The following is a 21368-nucleotide window of genomic DNA, read 5'->3' as shown; positions in this document are numbered from 1 at the left end:
TAAACTGTTATAATCACAAATACAAATACTTCGCCAGTTGACAAACACCCCGCCACCAAGAAATTGTCCCTGGTGCCTAAGTGGCTTCTGCCCCACTAGGAGGCAGATGGGCCTAAAAATAAATAGGCTGATCTGCCCCCAAGTGGGACAGAAATGGCCAACAGATCCGTACCCTGTTTGGGGGGTGCGGCCCTTGCCAAAGGGGGTAAATGGGGGTGCCCCCAGCACAAAAAAAACAAAGGGAACCAAAAAAAAAAATCTCTGACCTCTTGGTGCCATCTGCCCCCCTTGGGGGCAGATGGGCCTAAAAAAAATAGGCTGATCTGCCTCCAAGGTGGGCAAGAATGGCTATCAATAATGTGCCCCTTTAGGGGGGTGACCCTTGCCTAAGGTGCCGCACCCCCCACACACAAAACACACACACAGGATCCCTGGGGCATAAGTGGATTTCGCCCCCCCCCCCCCTTGGGGGCAGATGGGTGTAAAAAAAATTGGCCGATCTGCTCCCAACGGGGGCAGAAATGGCCAACAGCTCTGTGTCCCCTTTAGGGGGCGACCCTTTCCAAAGGGGGCAAAAGGGGGCACCCCCAGTACTAAACAAAAAAAGGGGAAAACAAAAAATCCCTGCCGTATTGGTGGTTTCTGCCCTCCCTGGGGCAGATGGGCCTAAAAAAATAGGCCAATCTGCCCCCAAGGGGGGCAGAGATGGCCAATACGAAATTTCCCTCTTTTGGGGGGGTGACCCTTGCCCAAAGGGTGCCCCCAAACACACAAAACACACACACCACACAGTCCCTGGCACCTAGTGGGTTTCGAGCCCCCCCCCCGGGAGCCAGATCGGCCAAAAACATGGCTGATCTAGCCCCAGGGGGGGCTCAAACATATAAAAAATGATTGTCCCCGGGGCAGCGACCCCTGCCTAAGGGGTCGCTCCCCAATAACAAAGAAAATAAATTCCCTGGTGTCTAGTGGTTTTCGGACCCCCCCTGGGGGCAGATCGGCCGAAAAATCAGCTGATCTGCCCCCAGGGGTGGCCGAAATAGGAAATAAGTAGCCCCCAATGGGAGCAACCCTTGCCCAAGGGGTCGCTCCCCAAAAAATATGACCAAAATGATTTCCCTGGTGTCTAGTGGTTTTTGCCCCCCCCCCCCCCCCCCGGGGTGCAGATCGGCCAAAAAATCGGCCGATCTGCCCCCAGGGGGGCCGATATATTAAATAAGTAGCCCCCAATGGGAGCGACCCTTGCCCAAGGGGTCGCTCCCAAAACTAAACCTATAAACAAATCCCTGGTACCTAGTGGGGATTCCTGCTCCACGATCGCGGTCCCCGCCCGCGATCGTGGAGCAGGAATCCACTGAAAACAGGCACAGGGGGAAAGGAAAAACCCTTTCCTTTCCCCCTGTGTCTGTTTTCCTCCCCAAACCCACAAAAAGGGAAGGACTCACCTGTTGGGAGTCCTCTTCCCTCGACGCGCTGGAAGCAAATGGCTTCCAGCGCGTCCGCGGCAATACTTGATGACGTCGGCGCACTGTGAGTGCGCTGATGTCATCAGATTGCCGAGTGGGGGGGTCGGGTTGGAGGGGGAAGGGATTCCCCTTCCATTCACGACCGGGGGGTGTGGGTGGGGCGGCCACGGGGGAGCGTTAGCGCTCCCCCCGTGGGCCAGGACGAGGTGATCTCGTCCAAATCACCGTACCGGTTAAACGGAGTCAATTAATCTTTTGGCCCAGTGTAAGGGTGTGGAGGAATAGTCATTAAATTACACAGCAAATCAATTCAAATACAACAGAATGACCAATGTGGCAACACAAGGAAAACTCCAGTTTGACATAAAGTTAAGAGGACCTTATTCCAAGCTCAAATTCATGTAGACAATTCTCAAGAAACAATTATAAAGATACAGGATCACCAAGGGTTGACCAAGGTGATGAAAAATATTCAAAAGAAATAACATTAGCAAAACTAAACATTCAACAAAAACCATTTAGAACATCAAAATAATCACCTGATATACAGAACACAAGCACTGTTCAATTCTTGCAAGCATTTAAGCAATTTAAAGTCATCTAAATTTAGATAATTTGGGCAAGAAAAACACTACAGATTAGCCAGTCAAGGATTAACATGTGCTGGGCTAAACACATGTGGGCAAAAAAGCAAAAAGCACAAAATTACAAAAAGAATTTGGGAAAAGGAGATCTGGGGGTAACAAGTTAATAACTAACGTGGGCAAAAAATAAATAAAAAGGGAAGCTCAGTCAAGAGTCTTCTTCTCTGGGTCAGGGGAAACATGTCTAAGTCTTAGCAAGGCATTTGAAAGGGACAAGGGTAAAGAGGACTACATCTCTCAGAGTCCAAGGGGTTCAGCAAGCGGTGAAGAATGAATAGGATTCTGACTACAGTCCAACTGAGGATTAATGCATCAAAGTTCATAATGCACGATGATTTGTCAATCCATCACTCAATGTGACTCAGAAGATGTAACATCCAATGATAATCGGTCATGTGACATAGGCTGCAACATCGGCAAAAGTTCTCATTTCCAACAGGTAGAAAATATCCCATCTGGGTTCATCCATCGAATTGAAACAAATGTGTATGTTACCAGTTCCACATTTCCGAATGAACTGAGCTCAGTGCTAGTTTGCAAGCTCTCCAAATGTAAAACAATAGAACATCTATTACTAATCTAGTTTTCTCACGAGATTAAGTCTAAAAGAAAAGTTCACGTTCACTGGAATGACTAAACTTTTTCTGCACAGTCACAAGGCAGCTCCTGGCAGGCCTCACTTAGGCTCATGCAAGTAAATCAAAGCAGCACATTCATTAATGCATTTAATACACTTATAACATCCCAAACCATAACTCAGTATTAATAATCTACCAGATTTGTTCAATTCAAAGCGAAAAGATTCTGTTAATCCTTTCATGTAAGTATAAAATATTACTACATTGTCTACATTTGTACGTCCCCTTTAAAATATTTCTTACATAAAATCTGTTACAATTTTAATGCACACTTTGAGTTTTGATCATGAATTATAACATAATGATGATGACTACACCTCAAACATCTCAGCAGCTAACCTACTTTGGATGCAATTTAAATATGTCTTGTCAGTGCACCACTTCACATCAAAACTAATAGAACTTTGATTAACATAACGCATAAACTCTCATGTATAGATGATCACTGTGACATGAGGGACAGTACTAAAATTTCTGCTCCATCACTTTCTTTCAGCATCATGGCTGTATCCTTCTCTTTTAACTACTCACCATATGCCATTACCGCCTATGTGCTTGCAGCACCACTGAACATTATTTTCATGAATGAAATTTAAATAGCTGAGATGTTTTTGTATGTTCAGCGCTCCAAAATGTATTCAGGTTAAATTGCACATTGTTGCATGTGTTAATGATGGTAATGCATACACAATCTGAAGCGAATATTTGGTTTCCTGCCGTGACTATATTGAAATGAATTAGAGGATGGAATAACATAATCTTCTGTTTGAAGGAGAGAAATTTAGTAAGTGAATAATCTTGCGTTTGTAGCTGTTAAAAGAATTAACCCAGTGTTATCTTTATCTGGGCATCTTCAGCAAACACATTCAAATGTCAATAACGCGCCTTTGTCAAGGAAGTGAGAATTTCGATTTATTGTTGTTAAAGGGCATCATTGTTGCTATGACCTGAATGAATCATTTAAATAAAACCGTACATAATCTTTTAATAAAGACATTTGTGTCATGCACTCAGGAATACGTCAGTCACAGCTTCCTGGAAAGAGTGTGTTTTTTCCAAGGTGCACCGTGAAAAGTCTCAACACTGAGCAGACAGTTAGGCAGGACAACGGCTGCCTTATCTCACCTGTGCAGTCCGTAATCTCAAACTGTACTTTTGCTAGATTCGACACGCACTATTTCAAGCACTGAAAGGGAAATCTCGGGTATCGGCGGAGCGGGGCTTGACGTGGTGTACATCCTGAGCAAGATGGACGGATCTTAATTTGTGCTGGTGGTTGTAGGTATTTGCAGTCACTGTTAGGAGCCGACAGGCTACAACTTAGGGCAAGAAGCAGAAAGGTGAAAGAGGAACAGAGAAGAAGGAAGAGAAAAATAGGAAAACAGTGACAAAGGGAGAAAGCTGGAATGAAAAAACTGCAAGAGTGAGATAAAGTTACAGGAAGTGTAGGGTGGCAAAAGAAAGAGGCTTGGGGTGGAACCGAAATTGGGCATTTTTAGCATCCAGTAACAGTGGCATTCACCAGTGAAGCCAAGAGTGACTGAGAACAAACCCCCTTGAAGGTTCATTACTTATTTTCCTTCAGACAGACCCTATGAACAACTGAAAACTGGAGCAAGTTAGGGTTTCAGGATCGCATTTATTACATCTTGCAAGCTTGTTTCTTGACATACTTGATAGGGGAGGGCAGGGAGACTATGGCCTTGGCAAACAAAGGATTTCAGATTAGGGTTTACCAGAGATTGGCTTCTTACTCGGCTGATATTAGACCAAATTGAGTTAATACGCTTTAAAAAGACAGTTTGGTGATCCATCAGCTGCCGAAGGTCACGATTCTCTGTGTGCTGTGCTCCACAAAACATAGATCCGGTGTTAAATAAACAAAGGCTGACAGCTATTGCAAATGATACAACAAGTAAAGGACCACGGTACATCTGTTTATGAGGCTGACAAAGATGGGGGACTGATTCTCCAATCAAAATACAATTAAGATATATCTATACAGATATAAGAGACACATCCTTTAACATTTTTCCTGCACAGATTTAAATCCATCCCCAAAACCTAAATAAAAAGGGAATATTTGTACCTTAGTGGTTTTTGTTTTTGATCTCATGACATTCTGAGGCCATTGCTGGCATGTTTATATTTAACAAGGGTTACCCCTTATCAAAGTGAACTTCGGGAACTACATATAACTGTAAACAGTAGTTCACTAGGAACTTATTCCAAAAATCTATAAATGAGGGTATCTCCGGAACTCACAGCATATGTATGTAATAGAGATCAAATTTTATTAACACATTAGTGGCATAAAAGTCAGCATGTGTTGACCTACATAAACTCAAGTCAGTTTAGACTTTTGTTTCCGTGGCCATCGTGTTTAAATTGTTTAGATTTTTCATGCCTTTCATCTGTGTTGAATAAATCTGGTTATACCCTCTTTGCCGAGTCCAAAGATCCCATGAAACTCTAGTGTGAGTGGGACAAGCTGTTGTGTCTCATTCCCCCCCAACCCGAGCGTGGTTTCCAAAACCAGATTAGAAAGAGGGAATTGCGCTTCAACACATGCTTGTAGATAGATGTTAATTGCACTATTTCATAATGTCATATATGACTTTGTGCAGTGGACACATTGTGAGTTGCACTGTAGATAGTATGTTTAAAGAGACAGGGGCTGGAAAACAGGTGAGGCAGGCTTTTGACAGTTGTCATTTCCATGATGAGAGGCTGCCGAGCCAAGACAGTTGAACAGGTACACTTGGTATCCATGAAATGACAATGAATACCACTCAAGCAGAGCATAGACGTGGATATAGATTACCAGTGAACATCAAAAACAAAGTATGCATCCCAATCACCACTGGCAGGTCCCAAAGCGCAGACTAGTAGCATGGTGACACATACTCGAATAGGTAATTTAAAGAGGATTTTTCAGAGTTGACTCATCTCACTGAGCACTCCAATAGATGGCATCACACAATTTCAAATACAGATCAGAAAGGGAAGTATCAGGACCAAAGATACATGTGTTTTCAAGAATGTTGTGAAACGCAGAAAGGTATCTGTAGAAAAGCTACCTTTTCTGCTTGGTCACTTTAGATTTTTAGCCTGTTGCTGGACCCCATAGTTTTAATGGCTTTAGAATTAACTGCACCTTATCCTTGCTAACCAGGAGTAAAGTGCCTGTGTTCCCCCTTCACACAAGGTTACATTTGCATACTCCTAATTGACACATTTAACATGCTTATAAGTTCCTAGCATACAGTACAAAGTGTACTTAGGGCCTGGAAGTTAAATGCCACTGGTGGGGAACAGCACCTATTTGCCATCAGATATAGTGGCAGGGTAAACATGGCTTCAGGCCTACCATTGTATCTTTGACTGTAGCAGTATACAAACCTCAATTCAACCTGTCAAAATAAACCTGTTTGACATTTCTAAACTTCTCTGTTAAATATGAATAAGTTCACCCTATGTAGACTTTGTAACCCACAATGCAGGGCCCATGCTATTTAAAAGTAGAACATGTAAAAACTTTAAGGTAACACATCCTTACAGTGAGTAGCACCCAAAAGCCATTTGTATTGTAGGAATGCTGGCTGGCCCATAGAGAAACACTACGTAGTGATATTAAATACTAATACTGTATCTCAGGAACAGGACCAACTAGAAAACATTTAAACAACAAATTGTAATAGTTTTTTAAAGTCAAATTCAACAGTGAAGTCAGATTTTAATACATACTAAGGAAAAGTAACTTTTAGAAAGTTACCTTTTATCTGCCTGAAGTTCCTGGAGGCTAATTTGCATTGCTAACCAGTTTCTCCCAGCCGGTGATTAGACTTGATTACCTACCAAGAGAAAATAATACGCTGATCTAAATGGATAGAGATTACTTTTTGGAGTTCCACAGATTATGCAGGGTGGGGGATTTGGGGCTCCGTTTGACAGTATAGGATCAAATACTACTTGGCATGTCTGTTGAGCTAGATGTAATATTTGAGGTGCACTTGAAAGGGAGAGCAAAGGATGTTCAGACAATTGTTGGTTATTGCCTGCCTGATTGCTTAAGTCCCTGCTTTTGGCCTACCAGGCTTGTTTTCTGTGGTACAGTGCCTGATTCAAACTGGATTTTATTGTTAGATGTGGGAGGACACTAGGATTACCATTGTACAATGCTCACACACCCAGCCCTCAGAGCCCAAGTTGACTGTGGCTGAAGACATTCACTATGTTGGATTTATCCTGATACAGTAAATTTTGTTCCTGTTTGTAGTAAGGCAAACAGGAACTACTGCACAAGTAGGTAACAGGGCCTGGGAACTGGAACTTTTACCCCATTGGTTAGGGATGACCAGAAGTCAACCCCCACCCCTATCCCAGCACTTCCCAAACTTTTTAGACCCACATTCTAAGTTTTAGAACAACAAACTTTCACAACCCACCTAGGTTTACAGGTATAGTTTGCTTCAGGACCTAGTTTGTGCCGAAGTTGAAACTGAGTTCCTGCTAGAGATGATAAACGGATATTCCTGGCCTTGACAAATTTGCTGCATCTGGTGTTTTTGCAGATCAATAGCCTTGCCCCGAGTTTGGGGCTGCAGCTTGCAGTTTCTTGATCTTGTCAGCTGCACAGGCTGGGTGAATCTGTTTTACCTGATTTGGAGTGATAGTGAGTTTATCACAGTGACACATGAGTTACAAGAACATTGGTAATTTAGAATCCATGATGTGGATGTGCAATTATATGTAATATGGTTTTGGTACTATCTGTACTGGAACTACAGTGGCATGAACGTGTGCATAATCTTTGAGATGTTATGATGAAGCAGAATTTGTGTGAGAGGAGCAACTCTCATTGCTGTGCATTGTTGCCTCCGTCAGTGTGGTCAATTGTTGTTTCTACCCAATGCGCACATACATACACATGATTCACTACACTGAGAGTTAACATGATATCTGATTGTTTCAATTCCTTGAATAGAGCACTACCTGCTGCAACTAGGTACCACCCTAGTGACACATTCTGGGTGCATAACTGGGACGTTAGTACATGATTGGGTGATGTAACCCTGCTTAATTTATAAATAAATCTTCTTCTCTACCATGGTCAGAACTGATATCGGCAGAATCATTGTTGTCATGGTTTGGTGTTATTATCATCTGGTGGGTGCCCAGTAGGACTTGACCATCATAATCGCCTTTCCCTGTAACAACCCCCTTATTTCCTCCAATACAATAATAGACTATTTACCATCCTAAACGGCTTTGGGCCATATAAAATTAGGTCTTAATATAGACCTATTTAATATATGATTTACCCCCATGCCACCAGTGTGTGACTACAAAGGAAACTGTCACCTTCCTAGACCAGGAGCACGTGACCCCAAAATATAGGGCAAGGGATGTTTGGTTTTAGCCTTCTATAATAATGATTTGGTACTTGAAGGACCACTGCATTTAGTTAATTAATATAAAAGCAACATACATGGTTGAGGTAGTATATATATATATATATATATACCTCCATATAGTATAGTGTTAGCAGCGACACAAGTTTGTGGGCATAGGATTGCATGTCTTCATTTTCTACATGAGTTGCTCACTTGGCTTGCAGTGCTTTGCAGCGATTTTGCATGCTCACATGTGTGATAGGAACACAATAGTAATAATGAGTTTGTTTTAAACTACCTATTGTTTATACCTTTAATTAGATCATTACAACAGCACCATCACTCAGGTAGAGCTTGAGTGCTTTTACACTTTAATTAGTTACCATTTGACTGTAGCACGACTGTTGTGATAGGGATCCTTAGCCCTGAGGAATGCCCCAGACCTGGTTAGGCTCTTTGTAAGGGCAGAAACATGTTGGCTATCTGAGGTGGGTTAAGTCATTACTCTCAAAATGTACCATCAATTCTGCTTTTAATCATACCTGTGGACACCACGAATAAAGGCAAAAATTACTGGTAGTCCTCAAAGTATTTTTCATTGACCTGGATCCCTCATTTTGGCCAGTAGTTTTTATTTAAGATCGCTGTCCTTCTAGATCAAACAGGAGGTTAAGTCTGCCCTGGTGGCACTGCCCTACCAGGGTGGGGAGAAGACGCAGGTGATGAAGCATGACACAAATATTTGTGTGAGGCCTCCTCCTCCATGAGGAGAATCCTTCTTAGTGTCTCTTGAGAGCAGCAATTGCGTCATTCCCTAAGTCGGACCACTGGTGGGCTGACCTAGTACCGGCCACATTTTGTAAAGTTTTATCTCCATACTTGTTGTGCTGAGGATATCTTATCTGGGAGGATGTATGGTGGTGTAACATCCTCCCCTCTCTTATAAAGGGTTAAGAGACTAAGGTGGTCATTATGACCCTGGTGGTATTACAACCGCAGGGCCAAAACGACGGGAGCACCGCCAACAGGCTGGCGGTGCCTCCCGGCGTATTATGACCACGCAGTAGCGCCGCGGTCGCACAGCCGGGGCCGCACAGCCGGGGCCGGCGGTTTACCGCCACAATGGCCCCGGCGGATGTAATCCGCCAGGGCAGCGCTGCTTGCAGTGCTGCCCAGGGGATTATGTCTCCCCGACCGCCAGCCTTTTTCTGGCGGTCTGAACCGCCAGGAAAAGGCTGGCGGTACGGGGAGTCGTGGGGCCCCTGGGGGACCCTGCACTGCCCATGCCACTGGCATGGGCACTGCAGGGCCCCCCTGACAGGGCCCCATGCTGCTTTTCAATATCTGCTGTGCAGACAGTGAAAAGCGCGACAGGTGCAACTGCACCCGTCGCACAGCCGCAACACCGCCGGCTCCATTTGGAGCCGGCTCCCATGTTGCGGCCCACATCCCCGCTGGGCCGGCGGGCGGAAACTTGGTTTCCGCCCGCCGGCCCAGCGGGGATGTCCAAATGGGCACCGCAGGAGTGCGGCCGCATTGGCGGCCGCACGACGGTTACAGACTGCCGCCCGCCAGTGTTTTAATGAGGCCCTAAAACAGAGTTCAAGAATCTTGTAACATAAACTGGAGGAAACTAATCCAAACAGTCAATCATATGTGTGACAAAAGAGTAAAAAAGGCATGCTTGAATATGTAATTAACTGGTGTGGGGTGCACAGATGCTGAGCTTATTATATTTTTTTATAGTTCATAGATCAGGTGGCTTGACACATTCTGTATGCATTGCATCATTTTACACTGCTATCCAGGAAGATTAGTATAAAGACATTGGAGTGCTTGAAACACTGATTACCTACTACTTCAACAACAACTTCATATCTTGAGAACACATGAAAGCACCAACCACAAAAATTGAAAGAATGCAGATTTCGCCACTGCTCCCACTTTGGTGTTAAAGCTGAGATCCGCATTCTTTAGCACTCCCAAATTTATCACTAGTCTTTTTATTGGAAGCTGGACAAGAAAATGCTGGAAGGAAATAAAGTTGGGTCTGTCCCGCAAAGGTTCATGACCTGGTCCATGCATTTCAGCTCCATTTCTATTAAGGGGCTGTTAGAAATGGGGTCTTTGGTTGGCAGTCAGGTTACCCCGCGTCCAAACAAGGACCCTCACTCTAGTCAGGGCAAAGGAGAAACACACCTGGTTATCCCCCACTCACCCCTTTGGTAACTTGGTACGAGCACAAAGGCTTAACCCAGAAGCAATGTGTAAAGTATTTGTACCAACACACACAGTAATACAGTGAAAACACTACAAAATGGACACCACGCCAGTTTAGAAAAATAGGTAATATTTATCTAAATCAAACAAGACCAAAACAACACAAATCCAACATACTCAAGACAGCTATGTATTTTTAAAATAATAGGGGCCATATTTATACTTTTTGACGCAAAACTGCGCTAACGCAGTTTTGCGTCAAAAAAATTAGTGCCGGCTAACGCCATTCTGAAGCGCCATGCGGGCGCCGTATTTAATCAATGATGTTAGCCAGCGTTAGCCGCCGGCGCTGCCTGGTGTGCGTGGAAAAAAACGACGTACACCAGGCAGCGCCGGCGTAGGGGGATATGGAGCTTGGGCGCCAAAAAATGGGGCAAGTCAGGCTGAGGCAAATCTTTCGCCTCAACCCGATTTGCGCCATTTTTTTCGACTCCCAACCCCCATAGAAATTACTCCTGTCTTAGCAAAGACAGGAGTCATGCCCCCTTGCCCAATGGCCATGCCCAGGGGACGTCTGTCCCCTGGGCATGGTCATTGGGCATAGTGGCATGTAGGGGGGCACAAATCAGGCCCCCCTATGCCCCAATTTTTTTTACAAAAATACTTACCGGAACTTACCTTAATGTGCCTGGGATGGGTCCCTCCAGCCTTGGGTGTCCTCCGGGGGTGGGCAAGGGTGACAGGGGGTGTCCCTGGGGGCATGGGAGGGCACCTCTGGGCTCCTTCCGAGCCCACAGGTCCCTTAACGCCTGCCTTGTCCAGGTGCTAAAAAACGGCGCAAAAGCGGCCGTACGTCATTTTTTTTGACCCGCCCACTCCCGGGCGTGAATTTTGCCCGGGAGTGTAAATATGGCGCACATGCCTCGAAGTCAATTATTTAGACGGGAACGCCTATCTTGCATATCATTAACGCAAAGTAGGTGTCCACGCTAAAAAATTACGCAAACTCCATGGACTTTGGCGCTAGACGCGTCTAACGCCAAAGTATAAATATGGAGTTAGTTTTGCGTCGGAATTGCGTAAAAAAAAACGACGCAATTACGGCGCAAAGAGTCTTACTCCATAGAAAACAATGGAAATTATGATTTTACACTAAGTACCTGGCTTGCGTCAACAATAAAGCCGCACAAGCAAGCATGCATCAGAAAAGTCAGCGATGTGTCGATTCCTTACTCGCAAGTGAGGCCTTGTGTCAGGTCTTCTCCGATCGGGTAGGCAATGCGTTGTTATTTTTCCCTCGTAAGAGAGCAATGCGTCAATTTCTGGACAGGGCACCTCGGATCCGCACAGATTCATGATGACATTGACGTCCAGCGACGATATAGGAGAAATCCGGTTGCACGGTGTTCGAAAACCACACTGTGTGTGGTTTGCATCATTATCAGCAGTTGCAAGTGGGTGTTGCATTGTTTATCCAGCTGCAATGCATTGATTTCCCAGCGATGGTGTATGTGGTGGATCGGTTTTACCTGCGAAGCGGGTGGCACGTTTATTTTCAGCTGCGTTGCAGGTGGTGCGTCGAAGATTTCCCTGCACGGTGTTCTGTGTGTCGATTTCAGTCGTTGTCCTGCCAACTTCACCTCTCAAGGGACCAGGGACTGGATGGGGCACCACTTGGCAGGGCAGGAGTCTCAGCAGAGAGTCCAGGTGCTGGCAGAGGACGTTTTTGATGGCCCTGAGACTTCAAAACAGTAGGCAAGCTCAATCAAAGCCCTTGGAGATTCTTCACAAGCAGGAATATACCACAAAGTCCAGTCTTTGTCCGCTTTCCATTAGAACTGCAGGCCAACCCAGCAAAGCACAGTCACAGGCAAAGGGGCATTACTCCTCCTCCAGCTCTTCAGCACTTCTCCTTGGCAGAGATTCCTCTTGTTTCCAGAAGTAATCTAAAGTCTGGGGTTCTGTGTCCAATACTTATTCCCCTTACTGCTTTTGAAGTAGGCAAACTTCAAAGGAAATTCTCTGTTGTTTACGAGATCCTGCCTTGCCCACGCCAGACCTCAGACACACACCAGGGTGTTGGAGACTGCATTGTGTGAGGGAAGGCACAGCCCATTCAGGTGTAAGTTACCACTCCTCCCTCCACTCTAGCCCAGATGGGTCATCAGGATATGCAGGCTACACCCTAGCTCCCTTTGTGTCACAGTCTAGAGGAGATTCAGGAGCAGCCCAACTGTCAGTCTGACCCAGAAAGGGAATCCACAAACAGGTAGATCCACAGAATGGATACAGCAAGAAAATGCCTCCTTACTAAAAGTGACATTTTCAAAATAACAATCTAAAAACCAACTTCACTAACAGATGTATTTTTAAATTGTGAGTTCAGAGATCCCAAACTCTATATTTCTATCTGCTCTCAAAGGGAAACTACATTTTAAGGATATTTAAAGGCAGCCCCCATGTTAACCTAGGAAAGAGATAGGCCTTGCAATAGTGAAAATCGAATTTAGTAGTATTTCACTGTTAGGACATGTAAAAAAGCACAAGTACATGTTCCACCTTTAACATACACTGCACCCTGCCCAACTAGGGCCTATCTTAGGAGTACCTTACATTTATAAAAAAGGAAGTTTTGGGTCTAGCAAGTGGGTACACTTGCCAGGTCGAATTGGCAGTACAGTGCAAACCTGCACACACAAACACTGCAGTGGCAAGCCTGAAACATGTTTACAGGGCTACTCATGTGGGTGGCACAATCAGTGCTGCAGGCCCACTAGTAGCATTTGATTTACAGGCCTTAGGCAGCTCTAGTGGACTTTTACTAGGGACCTACTAGTAAAACAAATATGCCAATCAGGGAAAAGCCAATTACACATGTAATATCACATAGAGAGCACTGGCACTTTAGCACTGGTCAGCCGTGGTAAAGTGCCCAGAGTAACAAAAACAGCAAAAACAGAGTCCAGCACACAGTCAACAACCTGGGAAGCAGAGGCAAAATGTTAGGGGAGATAACGCCAAGGATTCCAGGTCTAACAGTTGCAAGAACATCATATTGATCTTGGTTCTTTGAGCTGATTGACACACATAGGGCTATACCCTAAGTCTACAGGTTTAGAGACCCCTCCTATCCCTATAGCACAAGGACTGAGTTCAATGCGTTACCTATAAGGAAGGTGGTTTTTGTATCTGAAGACCTGCACTCTGCCTCATTTCACAGGGGAAGACGTACTCTCTGGTAAACAAAAGAGTCCCGCTCCCAGGAGCACAGTGGTATTCAAGAAACCCAACTTTTGCTTATAGAATATCACACTCAAGCATCTGTACTAATGATGACACAATGTATATTTAAAAACATTTATTGTGATAATTCATTAACTAGTAAATGCACTGTGACTACGAGACATATGAGAAAGATTGTGATTAGAAAAATTACCATAAGAGTAAACACTACAAACATTTCTAAAATTGTTGTAAGCACTAGGGCCCATATTTATGAAATGTTTGTGCCGCCTTAGCATCATTTTTGTATGCTAAAGTGGCACAAACAACTCCATATTTATATTTTGATGCTATACCCATCTAGTGTCAAAAGTTAGGAGTTAGCACCATTTTAAGGGAGTGCCAAACAACCTTAAGTCTAATTGTGACAATGAGATGCAAGGTAGGCGTTCCCTTCCAAAAAATGTCACTAGCCTTCTAGTGCCACATTTACCTACTGACGTAAAAACGACGCAAACCAAGGAAGTGGACTTAAAAAATGGCGCTAAGTCCAATTAGTGTCAAATTTTAACACCTTGTCAGACCAGGCATTAAAAAGAGGCCAATGCACCACCACTCAAGGAAAACACACAGGAGCTTTTAAAACCTTCAGGACAACATGGAAGTGGTACTGCTCCAGCTTGACACGTGTTGCAGATGTCAGCGAAGACTGAAGTTCCCTCCACCACCACTGCAGCAACCCCAAACACCACCACAGCAGCCACAAAGGCAGCACAGAAAGCAGGAGAGGATCTTCAGACAGTGCACAACCATCCTTGGACTCAGGGAACAAGATGTGATCCGGATGTACAGACGGAACCGGGAGTCCATTGTCCGTCTTCTGCACCATATTGCACCACACATCACAACAAGAATGCAGACTCCCACTAACATTCCATCCATGACTAAACTCCTCGCTGTCCTCCATATGCTGGCGTCTGGATCTTTTCAGATAATGGGTTCACAAATGGCTGATATATCCCAGCCATCCTTCTTGGAACTCCCACCTAAGGTCCTGGACGCTATCATACGCTTTACACCCCACAACATCTGCTTCCCAAACACCCAGCATCTGCAGCAGGAGACCAAGCAAAGTTTCTATCAAATTGCTGGGTGTCCGCATTTGCTGGGTGCCATGAATTGCACCCATGTGCAAATGGTGCCACCTGTGGCAAAAGAACACCTATATAGGAACCGCAAGTAAACACATTCAATCAATGTGCAGGCCATTGTGGACCACCGTGGGCTCTTCACCAACATCCTTGCTAAATATCCCAGCAGCGTCCATGATGCATACATCTTTCGCCATTGCACCATTAACGAGTGGTTCCAGGATGGCCAATATGGCAATGGACTACTCATAGGTAAGCCACAATACCACTCATAAGTCACAAAATACACCAACCATCTAGGACAAACAAGACATACACCGTACTAAATACACATGAGCAGAGCTACATAGATGTACAGGCAACAACACATATACAACATGCCACACTACACTGCATATACTGCACTTTACAAACACATACACCCACAGGTACATAACACACCCACACCCTGACTGGCATACCATGTGTGGACAGGTGGAACCAAGACCCCGTTGCATACAGAAGCTGTTCACAAACCACTACAAGTGTCCACAGGTTGACAACTAAATACAGATCACACATACATTACACAAAACAAAGAAGCACCCAGGCATGTCAATGACATAGGCCATGGTCAGTTTGAGAAAGTCACACATAGGCACAGTCCCACGTAAATCATGGTGTGCAAGCCTCTGGCAGAACCCAAATCAAATGCTACCCAAGTGGTGCCATAACCAACTTCATATCATCTACACATACCTGATATACCTGTATTGTGCACATACACCTGTCTGCTGCATTGTGTTGCACACATATGAATACAAAATTATCTGCCATTAAAGACCATGGGGCATAGTCATGAGAAATGGGGAAGCACCTACTCCAGTGCACCTCAAATGCGCCCCTAGTGACCCCTAACACCACCATGTCTGTTCCGTATACTAGAAACCATCCACGATGGTGCAGAGTTTGTGAAAAAAACTGTAACAATCATGGATGCCATAGTAGGACTTGGTAGGGGTATAGAGGACATACATGATGTAACATGCATCGTACTAAGGGACTCCGGTGAAAAATAGCTGTGCCCCCTCCCAAAGCCTGCACTGTGTATGTGTAGAAAGTGTCTGTGAGTAATCATGTATTGGAAGCTAGGAGACACTACTTCACCAAATTACATCATCCTACGAATGTGTGATACACACCCTTCTACACATGATGGCTGCCGTAAGTATCATCTGCCACAAAGGGTCACAAAGTGTCACACTGTAGGCATAGTGCCACATGATAACATGGATGGCACAGTCTGGCTATCCAGGGCAACTATGGTGTCTCAACATCTGAAACCATTGTGGTGCAAGGAGGTGGTAGGTTCCATCTAACAATAAAAAACTGCTTCAAATAAGAACTACACAACATGTTTTTCCTAAATTATAACCATCATTTTGGGATCAACATTAAAATTCCCAGGGTCGTAAGCCACTACCCAAGATTGTCATGTCCATCAACACAGTCCAATGAAACCATTTCACAAGAACAGGAACATACACTATACCACAAGAAAGTCTGAGTCACAACTCCAACTAAAACTAACAACTGCCATGATATGTTCCAAACCACTATATAGCTTTACCAACACATCTTCTCTCTTTCCTTTGCAGCTGATCAATGGTACTGCATACAGCTGTGGGTGAGGACTCCATTTGCCAATCCACCAACGGTGGGAGAGCAGGCCTACAACGAGGGGCACAGGAAAACATGCAATGTGGTGGAGAGGATATTTAGGCTCCTGAAATCAAGATTCAGCTGCATGCTAATTCTGGCATGTGCAATCCTCTAGAACATCTGTGTCAGAACAAATGTCCCCTGGGATGACCAGGTTGATGTCCCCAGCGTGGAGAAGGATGATGCTGAAGCAGATAATTTGGAGGGGGAACAACAGAACACTGCTGCAGGAGTTCGCAGGAGACTTCACATTGTTGAGAACTTCTACACATAGTCACCGGACTCACAACATCACATTGTAAATACACAAATAAAATACTTTGCATTTGATTCTCTTTGGGCTACTAATTTTCCACTACATATACCATTAGAATGTGACTCAAACCTCAGTGAGCAGGTAAGAAACACAAAGGTGAGAAGTATGGTAGCAACATCGTTTGTGATGTAAGAAGGTCTACTGGCTCCATCTCACATATCAGTGACAGGCAATTCATGGGCACGTGACTCCTGAAGGTCTAGATCCATGCACCACTACATATAATGTGCCGTCAAGGGGTCATGGTGCTAATACCGAGCCCATTCACCACAACAACACCATGCCTAACAGGATGTATGCAAGGGGGGCACACATAAGGTAGGGGCTGTCAACAAATGGATATTAAGTAATGTTGGAACAGAACTCTGTCACAACTCATGGTGATTGCAGCTTTGCCTGCATGGTACATGTGTGTCAAGGTTAGGACATCATTGGTAACTATGGACCATCAGTAATTGTCCAGCGATTGTAACCAATGTCTGATGCTGAGCCGGCACAGTGTATCCATGGGATAATGTCCTGGCCAAGGCCATGTAAGGGAGCTTGACCATGCACTCGGTCCAGACTACTAGCACTTCCCTGTTCCTGTTCATTGTGTATTGTCTATTACCACACATTTGTGCAGAGTCAGCTCCACAGGCCTGCCTCTTCTCACTGACAGCATGGGGCTACATCTGCTTCATCACTGGCACATTACTCAGTAACCTACACCAACAAATGCATCCTTGGACCACAGAGCAACTGTGTCTGTGTTGAGACACACATCTATGCCCATGTTCTTATACCTCCCAGGACAAATAATGGTATACCATGGCAACAATGGCTGGCCACACACTATTGGCAATACATCCATGATTTCAATCAGTCAATGTGCAGGTAGGAACAACTATTTTCACATGAGTAAACTCCCATAGCATTATTGATCGTGTGTGTGCCTTGTGATGGCACACACATATTACTTACTTCACTGAAGGGTGTTTCACAGCATTCCTCAACACCTTGGAATACCCACACAACCACTGTGGAGTAATTTTCCAGTCTGCTGTGACAATGAGGTAGATGTCTATAATATCTGAGGCAGGCTCAAATGCTATGGGTGTCATATGGGACAGCCACTGCAACAACCATTGCATACCCCACAGATTCATTATACAGTGTCAAGCAGTACCATATGGTCATGAAGGTATAGAGCTAACAGACACCTGCATGACAATGGCATGTATAAATGGTGCAGTGAGAAGCACCAAAGGAATGTCAGGGACAGTGATAGTTTGTAGATGCGTGAGTTGATTGCTTACTCAGCCTAGCAAGTTGACAGGGTCTTGCAGGTGGACCCTCGCCCTAAACTGTAGGTGAGGTTGCCCCATTTGAAGACCCTGATGCATCCAGTAAGTGTCATCTTGAGCGTCATGTGTGCTAATCCAGTGTTTGGTGTGAGTCAGTCTGAAATATGGAATGCTATGAAAGATGGTTTTGTCTGACCAATGATATGATATAATTGGAGAAAGCATTGTGTCATAATGTATGTTGGAGTGTTGTGCAATGAGAATGGCTTGCTTGTAGTTCAAGCGGCAACATGTGCTGGAATGGAATTGTGTGAAATAGGAATTGTAATGGCTGGCCACTTTTTCATTGATATCTACCATGAAAAGTCTCAGGGCAGCTGTTTATGTATATAGCATGCCTGTTGACAACCACTTTGTCACAGCACCATTGTCAGCACTTTGTGCCTCACATAGCTTACACTTACTGACAAGACGGTACAGATGTGGTTTATATCTGCAAAGGTCTTTAGGGGGCTTATGTAGGAGACACATACACCACAGGTGCCTTACTACCCTTCAGATATAATGAGTCTGTAGTACTGCAAGGAGCCATGTTGTGTTGCACAACAGTCAGTAGTGTACACAATTAGTAGCCAACTCAGCTCCAGATGGTTGTGGAAAAAGTCTATGATTCTTCCCACACCAGATCTCAGCAGTTTTCACAACATGGTCCTGCCACCATGATATTTGTGAGGGATGTAGGTCGCATCACATATGCAGATAATGTGAATGCTGTATGAGTACCTGGTACTTTGATGATGTCTGACATGCATGTGCAAATGATGTACAATGTATCAGGATACTGTTGCAGCACCACGTGCAATGCCAAACTCACTGTGGGCCTAAGGGCACCCATACAGTCACCATGTGTGTGCCATTTAACACATGTAGCCCAACATAGCACAGGGTAGGGGGCTTCAGTTCTGTAATGTGTTGACAACTTTGATGTGCAGCTCAGGCTTTGCCAAAATGTTCTGGAAACTTTGCATTAGTTGTACATGTGGGCACATCATGGGCAATGGTGTGCTCCCTTGTAATGTATGTTCAGGCCAGGTCTTACACCAGGACACATGAATGTTGATTTACCAAACCTTAGAATAGCAAGTGGGAAGCTACCAGACCCCCTATCATATGGCCCCCAGCTTGCCTCCATGATGACTGGGCAGGCCTTGATGTTTCACCAGTGGTGTTGAGGTGATGGATTGCATGCACAGCCTCCCTTATGCACAAGGACACAGGAAATCCAGACTTGTTGGGACACATGATTCTCAAAAGTTTGATGACACAAATGATGATCATGGACAATTTTGTCCAATCAACTCTGGGCTCTGTTGGTTAACAATGGATTGCCATCATCCCAGTGACATGTACATGATACTGTTGGTGGCTGGTAGGAACTAGTCATAGATGAGGAGTAAGTCATTGTTGAGGAATGTGTGTTGGACTGTATGTGTTATCTGCAGTTGCAGTGAACATAATATGTCTGTACAACCTCCACCCAATGTTGATACTGATGCTTGCTTCTCTTCGTATTTCAGCTGCCAACATGACACAAGACCAGAGGCGAGCTTTGCACAAAAGTGCTGAACGCTACTACCACATAATGGAGGTTGACACCAAATACCACCCAGTGGGAAGGAGGTTCCACAGTGAGAAAGCATCAGGGGAATAGCTTGCGTTTGCACATGGTGGACCTCCACAACAGCCACACAAGGACACTGGTGCAAAATCATCAGGGGTGTAGGGGGGTCACAGCCGGACAAAGGCCCTTGACGTCAGCTGAACTGGTCATAATCCAGCCACCAGTTCAGCCACCTGCTGCAGTTGTCCTGAGCCAGTTTAAACAAGACATGAGAAGGGTCATGGGTAAGATTTTAGCCAGACTTAAAAAGTTGGCGGAGGAAGCAGCAGAGAACAGGAGGATGTTACGATACATCAAGAAGAAGATGAAGAAAAGCAGGGAATTAACTTTTTTGTGTTGTGCAAGTTCCCAGTTCCTTCTCCTCCCTTTTACTGTTTTAGATTAGGTTTTAGACGGGTAGTTTTAGTTTAGTGTAGGGTAGGCATCGGTTAGGTTACATATAGTGGGGTGGTTTTAAAAAAAATTTGTTGGTGGGGGGTCATGTTGGGGTATTTGTGAATAAAAAAAATATATATATAACATTTTAAAAATACCAAAAAATATATATATTTGTTTAGGCCATAGGTTAGGTTAGTACATGTGTAGTTTAGTTTATGTTGTCCTACTTGTATCTTGTCTCTTAAGGTGGGTGGGGGGCCAATGTTTAGAGTGTGGTGTTACATGTGTAAGATACGTTTAGAATAGGTTTGATAGATGTAGTTGTTAGTTAAGTATAGTTAGTATAGGTTAGTTTTGCATAGGGTAGGTTTTAGGTATTCTTTTGGTATATGGTTTTTAAAAATTCCTGTTCATCTTAGCCTAATAATTTTGTAATTTGAATGAGTGTATGGGGGTTCTCATGAGTGCACTGGCCAAGTTGGGGGAATTGCCTAGAGCAGTGGTCTCCAAACTTCTTAATGCCGAGCCCCCCAGTTAAAAAACAAAAATCTATGGGCCCCCCTCAGAATGTTTCACAAATATTTTATAAAGATGGCAATGTTTAAATATGTCCAGACTTATTTAAACATTGCAGTCAGGTGCTGTTACCTTTTTAAAAATGCAATAACATGCTTTTGTTTAAAACAAAGGCCTGTTATCTGTATAATGCTTCTTTTGGCTAGAGTTTGGCACCCCTCCTGGGACCACTTGAGGCTCCCCCTAGGGGGGCCTGTCCCCCAGTTTGAAGACCTCTTGCCTACTGTCTTGATTTCCTGGGTTTTCCATGTGCATTCCCTATGACCAAGGAGCTGTCAGAATGGCTGCTACATACTGTCTACTAGTGCATACATTTGCCAGCCAGTGTTCCAGCCATTCACAATGTGTATGCATACTTTATCTTGGACAGGTAAATTGATACTTCACCTGTCATTGGTGGGCTCCTGCAATTTCATTGTTGGCAAGTGTGGTACATCTAACAACAGGCACATTTGGAACTGTATCCTGCAACACTGACAAGTAGCCATCACTGATAAGGTTAGCTTTTCCTGTTCCGCACAAATAAGTTGTACTGGTACTCCCATCTGGGTAAATTACCATTGATTTGGTTCAGAGCCATACATGCCGTATGTCTACTTCAAAGGATATTGGTTCAAAATCATATAGTATACTCAGTAAATGGGTTGTAGCCGACAACACCATCATTCAGCTTTCTCATGTTAGGATCCTGGT

The sequence above is a fragment of the Pleurodeles waltl genome, chromosome 1_1 (genome assembly GCF_031143425.1).
Source record: "Pleurodeles waltl isolate 20211129_DDA chromosome 1_1, aPleWal1.hap1.20221129, whole genome shotgun sequence".
In the NCBI taxonomy this organism is placed as follows: Eukaryota; Metazoa; Chordata; class Amphibia; order Caudata; family Salamandridae; genus Pleurodeles; species Pleurodeles waltl.
The sequence above is the reverse complement of the archived record's forward strand: the minus strand, read 5'-3'. Positions refer to the sequence as shown.